Raw genomic sequence first — 8822 nt, forward strand, 5'->3', positions numbered from 1 at the left:
CTTTTTTTATAATAATTTAGTATGAAATTTAGCTTTGCTTCTTTTCTTTTGTTCATTTTTGTGTGAAATTATTTTTCCTGAGTTTTAAAAAGGAGATATGGCTCAAGGTAGCATTTCAAACTTGGAAGAGGTCCCTCCTCTACTGTTTTCATGTAGTTTTAAAATATATGGCAGCTTGCTTTATGAGATTTTTGCAATTCAACTACCCTTCCCAATTTTTATCCAGATATTCTGTTTCCTCCATTTTTATCTCTGTCCTGCTCAGTTTTGGTTCCATTACTCGCAGTTTCTCCTCAGTGTGAGGCCATATCCTGGAAGGTCAGCTTTAGCCTAGACTGCTCCTGTCCCTTCCAATCTTAAACAGACCCTTGCACATAGTCAATTGGAACAGGCCCCAAATTCCCAGTTTCAGCTACTGTCTCAAATTAGTTGAGTTTTCCAACAAATATCTGCTGGCTGTTTGAAGGAATTCCTAATCTCAGATCCATCAGATGTATTGTTTTCTTCCTCTGTTTCTTTCTGCACAGGGGCTGAGACCAGATGAGACTTCTGGCTGCCAGTAGTTTGTCCTCACCAACTTGTTTTTATGAGTTACTGGGGATACCTTGTTTTTGTTTTGTTTTGTTTTGTTTTTTTGTTTTTTTGTTTTTTTGGTGATGCTGGGAATTGAACCCAGGGCCTTCATGCATGCTAAAGGATGTCTTAAACAATGGTGACTTATTTTCTCACAGATCTGGAGGCTGGGTCAAATTCCAGCAGGGTTCAGTTTCTGATGAGGATTTTCTTCCCCTCGCAGATAGCCACTTTCTCGCTGTATTCTAACACAACCTTTCCCCAGTGTGTGCAATTGGAAAGGGAGAGACAGAGAAAGAAAAAACTCCTTCTCTCTTTATAAGGCTACCAATTCTATTGGATAAGGATCCTCCTCATGACCTCATTTTATCTTTTTTTTAAGTTAGTGCATTACAGTTATATATAATATTGGGCTTTCTTTTGACATAATTCTTTTAATTTCTAATACCTTTATTTTTATTACTTTATTTTTTAAATTTTTTTAGTTTTTGATAAACCTTTTTGTTGTTGTTGTTTATTTATATGCTGTGCTGAGAATCAAAGCCACTGCCTCACACATGCCAGGCAAGTGCGCTACTACTGAGCCACAGCCCCAGCTGTTTATTAATTTATTTTTATGGGGCACTGAGGATTGAACCCAGTGCCTCATACATGCTAGGCAAGTGCTCTACCACTGAGCTATAACCACAACCTCTCATGTAATTTTTCTTTTTTAAATATTCTTTTTAGTTGTAGGTGGACATACTATATTTTTATTTATTTATTTTTATGTGATGCTGAGGTTCAAACCCATCCCCTCACGCTTGTGAGGCAAGCACTCTACCACTGAATTACTACCCTAGCCCTCATGTAATCCCAATTACCTCCTAAAAATCCTATCTCCAGCTGGTCACTGGGGCACATGCCTGTAATCCCAGTGGCTCAGGAGGCTGAAGCAAGAGCTCAGCCAGCCTCAGCAAAAGTGAGGTGCTAAGCAATTCAGTGATACCCTGTCTCTGAATAAAACACAAAATAGGGCCAGAGATGTGGCTCAGTGGCCGAGTGCCCCTTAGTTCATTCCCTGGTACCCCCTCAAAAAAAAATTCTATCTCCAAATCTCATTTAAAGTTACATTTAGGATTCAACAAATTAATTTTGGAGGGGGACATACAATTCAGATCATAACACTTAGTTTTGTTACATTGTCCATTGCTTTTTTTTAATGGAAAGGTGTGTGTGTGTGTGTGTGTGTGTGTGTATCTCCAACTGAGCTATATCCCTAGGCCATGGGTTTTTGATTTTTGACAACTAGCTGCCCTTTTCCTAAAGGGAATGTAGGGAGATGAAAAATGTATGTCATTCAACATGTTAGTGAAATAAATCAGTTACTAAAAGACAAATACTATATGTGTCCATTCATATGAGATAACTACAATAGTTAAAGTTATAAAGACAGAAAGTAAAATGGATGCTGCCCGGGCCTGGCAACAGGAGGTAATGGGAAGTTATTGTTTAATGGGACAGAGTTTTAGTTTGGGAAAACGAAAAAAATTCTAGAGATGGATGATGGCAATAGTTGTACAACATTGTAAATGTGTTAGTTCTACATTATATATACCCATAATTTTGAAAAGAAACATATAAGAGACAACAAAAAAGTTTGAAGGATTCCACTCAACAATCACTACTCTGGAACTCCACCAATCCTTCACTTGATTGGGGTCTATTCTAAGAATGGAACTTATTGTAAAATACAAAGATATGTCTTGCTACATCCATGGGTCTCTTTCTTCTCCTGGAAGCAGAAATAAAAATGGATAAAGAAGAGATGACTACTTTTATGGATGAAATTTTATTTTACAAATGTTCAAATACTTGTTCTATGCAAGGCCTTATGCTTAGAACTGTGAGAAATGTGGAAATGAAGCAGATGCAAGAAATTCACAGTCCTGAAGGGGACAGGTCTATGCATGAGTTTTTCCATGCATAATTTTTTAAACAAAGTTTTAACTTTATTTTAGATATTTATAAGTAAAACTTTCAAGAAACTGTCTGAAGCCAACATAATGTTCATAGCACATCTGAAAATGAACTTCAAGTAGTCAACATTCACAAAATGTTGAAAACTGATTCAGATACATATTAGGGAAAGCTACGACTTTACAAGGAGGCAGGCATATATTTTGACTTGTGTAGCACTGTCATTCACAGATCTTTAAACTATAGTGAAGGATGAAGTAGTCAATGCAAAGTATTGCTCCAACTTAAAAACCTCTAAGTAAAAATAAAGTTAAAACCACCCTCCGATCAACCATGGTTTATGATGGTATAAATACAGTACATTTTTTATAACAACATTTTGTTAAAATGCCTAATATTAAGTACACACATAAAAAAATAAATTAAAAAGCAAAGGCAGATCACTGAACATGAAGCTTCAGGCATCATCCATGACTGACACTGCAGTTTGTCTGCCTCTGAGCCACTTTCAGCAACAGCACTTCAAAGTATAGAGGCAAAGTCAACTCCACTGGGCTCTGGCTGATGGTTCCTCACTTTGCAGACATCTTCTCTGCCATGCGCTTCTGCTGACTTTCAGCATGTCTGGTCAAGACTTTGATGTCCACCAGCATGGTATCTTGCTCTGTATTCAGCTTGTCTTGGTTGAGGAGCAACTGCACCAACTCTTCATTCGAGCTTTTGATCTGGGAGTGGAGATCATTGACTTATCACCTGCAGCTGACCAGGGTCATGCCACGAAGGTCAGGTGATCTTCAGGTTCCTCTTTATCAAGCACTCCCTGCTGTGAGGCAGGTGAGGCAGGAGATTAGCCATGGGAAACTTCTTCCTGTTCTGTTTCTCCACCTCCACTTGCATTTTGTCCATGGGCTTGGCCAAGATGAGGACCATCTTGGCTTCAGCCTGCAATTTTTTCTGCCTCGTTAGGAAGTCCACATCATCCCAAGTCTCGGACTCTAGGAGTATCTCTATGGGAATAGAAAGAGCTCTGTTTGCTCGTAGGGGATGAGGATGTGTCCCAGCTTGCTGTTGTTATCACTGTCATTGACAAGCAAATATGCAGGTTTGTCCCACTCTGGAGTCCAGAGGAGAGTTTGGGCTTGCCACTCCTGCTGCAGCTGGTATAAATTCCCGGACCATCATTGAAGCAGCTTCCGAACACCAACTTGTCTGATAGACTCTGGATTTTCTGTGCCTGGTATGGGCATCCTAGTACGCAGACCCACGGTTGCTTAGCACAGCCCACAGCAGGCGTGGGGCCTCCATGAATAATTTTTCATATAAGCAAAAATATGGAGCTTTCCCTCTTCTGTACCCCTAAAGCACCCTGTGCTTCTTTCTCTCAGTTATTGTATGTGTTCATTATCTTGTCACTATTCACTTCTCTTTCTCTAACATTGTGGTAGATTATGTTGATGGCCCAATTCATCACCTTCCTGAAGTGGAGGCCTTTATCACATAACCTGGCAGTTTCCCTCCCATTAAGAGTGGAACAGCCTGCACCGTGCCTAGCTTCTACCATGTAACCAACTTTGACAAATGGAATATTAGTCAATATGACAGAAGCAGAGGCTTGAAATGGACTTGAACATTGGAACTCCCCTTTTGCTCTTCTGCTATTACCATGGGAACAGGTCAGACATGTTGCAAAGCTCAGTCTCTTGAGTTGCCCCTGTTAAGCCAGTCTAAGCTAGCTATCTGCCAGACCACCTATAGACATACGAGCAAGCCCAGCCATGGGAAGTGTACAAATTCTAATAGCACTACTTGATGGAGTTTCAGAGTGAACACACGTATATAATCACTGCCCAGATTAAAAATAAAAACCTTAACAACACCTCTGAAGCCCCTCTCCTGCTGCTCCCAATCATAACCACTCTTCCCCCAAAGGTAAACATTACCCTGACTTCTAACACCATAAATTAGTTTTGTCTGTTTTTAAACTTCTTCTAAGTACCCTATACATATAATCTTTTGTGTCTGGCTTCTTTCATTAGAAATTGTGTTAACGAGGTTCATGCAGGTTGCTGTGAATAAGAGTAGTTCCTTCACTTTCATTGCATTTTAGAACACCACAATATGGATATAACACAGTGTATTTTTAATGCTAGTGTTCATGCATATTTGGGTTATTTTCCATTTAAAGCTTCTAAGAATAATGAATATTTTTGCACATGTCTTTTGGTGAGCATGTGTACACATTACTGTTGTTAAATTTAGTACTTAGGAATGGAATTGCTGGGATATAGTATCAATGTAGGTTCAGTATTAGATTGCCAAACAGACTGCTATACTACACTCCCACCAGAATTATAAAAGAGTCTCAGTTTCTCCACATCCTTGCCAACATTTGGTATTATTAGTCTGATAAAGTAATTCCAATGATTATTAAGTAGCATCTCAGTTTGGTTTTCAATGACATATTCCTTACAACAAATGAGCATGAGTAAATTTTCATATGAACATTTGGACATCCTCTTTTATGGATGAAATGTCTGTTAAAGTAAGATTCAAGCTTGCCTCATGGCTCTTCTACTCTAAGACCAGAGAGCAGCAAGTCATGTCATGAAGCTCACAGCAAGAGATGCTAAGATGAAAAGCTGAAACCCAGCCTTACCAAAACCAGGAATGACACACACAATGGGATTCCAGCATAAAACACTGATCTCTCTGAGGCCTCATACTAATACCCAAGAAATAGGTGATGGGTTGGCATGTGGCAATGTGGGGGTCTCCAAGAGAAATTCATCATCTGTTTCCTCACAGACTCACAAGTTGTCAGATATCTTGAAAACACCAGGACTTCTATGGTCCTCAGCCACACAGGCTTGGAAAAGAGTTTTTGCATATGCAGTGAATCAGAAATCAACATCAACACCAGAATGCTGATGTATTGGTTCATACTATCTACCACAGCTGCCAGGCATCACAGTCTCTGCTTAGGACACTCTCTCCCTTTAGGAAAACAGCAATGGAAACCAAATGTAATCAGCAGACTTCAATAGAGAGCCAAGCACCAGCACAGAAGAAAAGACAAGAAAGATAAGGAGTGTGCTTCCAAGACCCTCATGGTAAAGATAAACCTGCCACTGCAACTGGATAGGAATATGACCTTGGACCAGGGCTCCCCCTTCCCCAGCATGCCCAGATGAACACTGCCAATGTCACCTCAGAGACTGTCCTATTTTCTGTGTTTCTGGTGGTAACTAATCTCCAGTCTCATGGACTCTTTCTTTAGCCATCCTAGAGAACATTTGCTGGTTGTCTTCTTATCATCATTTTCCCCGTCTCACTATCTGGAGGTCACTGGTCTCTTTTCAACAGACAATATTTTCCTTTTGGGGATCAAGCCATGTAGCTCCTGGAAGATTTCTTCCTAGCTCTAAATTTGAAACTCACTACATGGGTGAATCCAGTCAGCACAGTCCTTCCTCTAAGGCCAGTGACGGGTTCAGTTTGTTAGCCACAAATGCTGGGATCCTGATCCTCTGTATTATTTATTGGGCATGAATCCCTGCAAGCTATTAGTGAACTATTCAGAGACCCAGTCTCAGACTATTCTGACATCATGGAGTAAGGCAGGGTGGACAGCTGGAGAGAACTGGGATTACTGGTGATTTCAGTAAGTCCTGGTTCAAATTGGCACAATCTCTGGACTTTTCAGTGATTTAAGTCAAGAAATTTCTTTTCTTGACTGGGCACAGCCATGCATGCTTATAACCCTGGTGACTCAGGAGGCTGAAGCAAGAGGATCACAAATTTAAGGCCAGCCCAGCAACTTAGTGAGACCCCTCAGCAACTTAGGGAAACTCTGTCTCAAAAAAAAAAAAAAAAAAAAAAAAAAGATGGGCCATGTAGCTCAGTGGCAAAATGCCCCTGGGTTCAATCTCCAGTACCAAAGAAAAAAAATTTTTTTCTGTATACCAGTTTGTATTTTCTGACAAACCTAGTTGACTATTCAACATCTGTTCTTTTCTTATAGAAACTCCATTCTATTCATAGTTCAAAAAAATTCATCTCCCCACACTCCCCTGGAGTTAAGGATGACATTGTGGTCAACAAGATGGAAGTGAAAGTTACTAGCTGGTGCTTCTGAAATAGCTATTGACTACCCAATTTAAAAATGTTAAAAAGAGAATAGACTCACCAGGCACAGTGGTGCATGCCTGTGATCCCAGCAGCTTGGAGGCTGAGGCAGGGGGATTATGAGTTCAAAGCCAGCCTCAGCAACTTATCGAGAACCTGAGCAACGTAGAGAGACCCTGTCCCAAAATAAAAAATAAAAATAGAGTGGGGGGTTGGGCTGGGGTTTGGGCTCATGGGCTAGGGTTGTGGCTCAGCAGTAGAACACTCGCCTAGCATGTGCAGGCCCTGGGTTCGATCTTCAGCACCACATAAAAATAAATAAAGTAAAGGTATTGTGTCCATCTACAACTAAAAAATAAATATTTATAAAAAAGAGGGGGGGCAGACTCAACTCTCACATGCCATTCTGCTTTTCTTCATCCCTTCTTTCTGCCTGCAGAGCAGACACCATGCCTGAAACAATGAGAATTATTTGTCATCATGAAGCCAAAAGACACACACTGAGGATGGCAGTAGGTAAAAAGATCCTGATTCCTTCAACTGCTGCTCCAGCCCCGGACTGCCTGACCCAGACTCCTTTTTATATATATATATATAAAATAGAGTAAAGCCAAAAAATTGGTTAAGCCACTTTGATGGATTTCTGTTAAATGCCACTAAATGCAATCCCATCAAATAGAGAACTTAGCACACTGAAGTGGAGGGCTCTATGTCATATCACCTGAAATGTGAACTTTGTTGAGTGGTAGAGATGGGACTTTGGGCAGTGAGAGCAAAGAGACTACAGGACTGGAATACTGATAACCTTATTATGCAGGTGAAATATTTGATCAATCTGCTATTTTTATGAGAAACACGTCACATGTCAACCAAGTCTGTAGTATTAGGGGAAGTGACTGAAATAGTGCAAAATGTTGGTATGTGCTGATGACTTTGTTCCACTTTGAATTAATTCCTGAAAGAGACCAATTGAACCAGAATTATCCAGGCTGAAGGAGAAAGGGAATGAAATACCACTTCATTAAAGACAGCACTCTCTGCCATGGCCTGCAAATCTACTTTGAGCATTTCATTATTTGGAGATCCATTGCTACTGTGTTCCAAACAGGAACGGTGGTTGCACTGTCAAGCTATACCTTGAAAGAAGATAAGACTGGCGTCCCAGGCCTTCCTAATCACGTTCCTTTAAAAATTCACCTCTCAACAGAGGAAATGGGCTCTGCAAATGATCTTCAACTAGAGTTTGTTCTTTCAAATTATCTCAAGTCAGTAAACATAAAGTCAAAGGTTAGAGGGATAGACAGAGCACAGAGACCAATAGGAAATAGAGGAGGATGTTCAGGCTTAAAAGACTATATCTATGTAGGATTTTTGGCTATGATTATTCACACACAGAAGCAACCAGAGGCAAATATACTAGGAGTCTATAATACTTTTAAAGGAATCATATTACCAAAAGTAAAAATTTTAAAACCTAGCTAGCAAAAGCTGTTAATTTTTCACACATCAGAAGGGGTATCCTCTCCCAAGTTTACCTCAGATATGGCTAAAGAGAATGATGAACCAAACAAGATAAGACTCAGGACACTGAGTACAAGAGGAAACAGAGTTCCTCGTACAGAGTAGGTTGGCTGAGTAAGGAAATTAATCCCTGTCTTCAAGGGAGCATAGGTCACTCATGTCTAGCAGAATCTGACACTTGCTGTAGACTTGATGTTTGCTAGAGATTTGAAGTGCTTTAAACAAGGATTTCTCCCTTCCTTCCCTTTCCCATAGAAGTTTCCCATAGAAGTTCCTTCTCCACTCTTGTCTGAGACATGTTGGGTGGGGGAAGATAACTTGCCTTTTAGTTTATAGATTATAGACTATGAGGATTGACATCAGGATTCAATGAAGAAAATGATGCATCAACTAGAGATTCTAGTTTTTGAGATGGATATAGTGTCTGGAGACTCTGGGTTCTGAGATGGATATAGTTTCTAGATGAGACTTCTGAACTCTCTTTCTCAGAGAGTTCCATGCATGTACAGATGGAAGGCCAAAAGAATAAACCAGGCTGTCACAGCTTTCTTTCTATCCAATGATTCCTTCTCTTCTCCTCATTATCTTTCTTCTTCCTCTTCTCTGGGGATGGAACCTAACAGCGCTTAACCACTAGACACATC

At 40.2% G+C, this 8822-nt stretch overlaps 1 pseudogene; it reads right to left on the reverse strand.

Moving 5' to 3' along the window:
* Window positions 1-3104: 3104 nt before the first annotated feature.
* On the reverse strand, window positions 3105-4309 carry LOC113182018 (schwannomin-interacting protein 1 pseudogene; annotated as a pseudogene).
* Window positions 4310-8822: the final 4513 nt, after the last annotated feature.

The sequence above is a fragment of the Urocitellus parryii genome, chromosome 6 (assembly GCF_045843805.1).
Source record: "Urocitellus parryii isolate mUroPar1 chromosome 6, mUroPar1.hap1, whole genome shotgun sequence".
Lineage (NCBI taxonomy): Eukaryota > Metazoa > Chordata > Mammalia > Rodentia > Sciuridae > Urocitellus > Urocitellus parryii.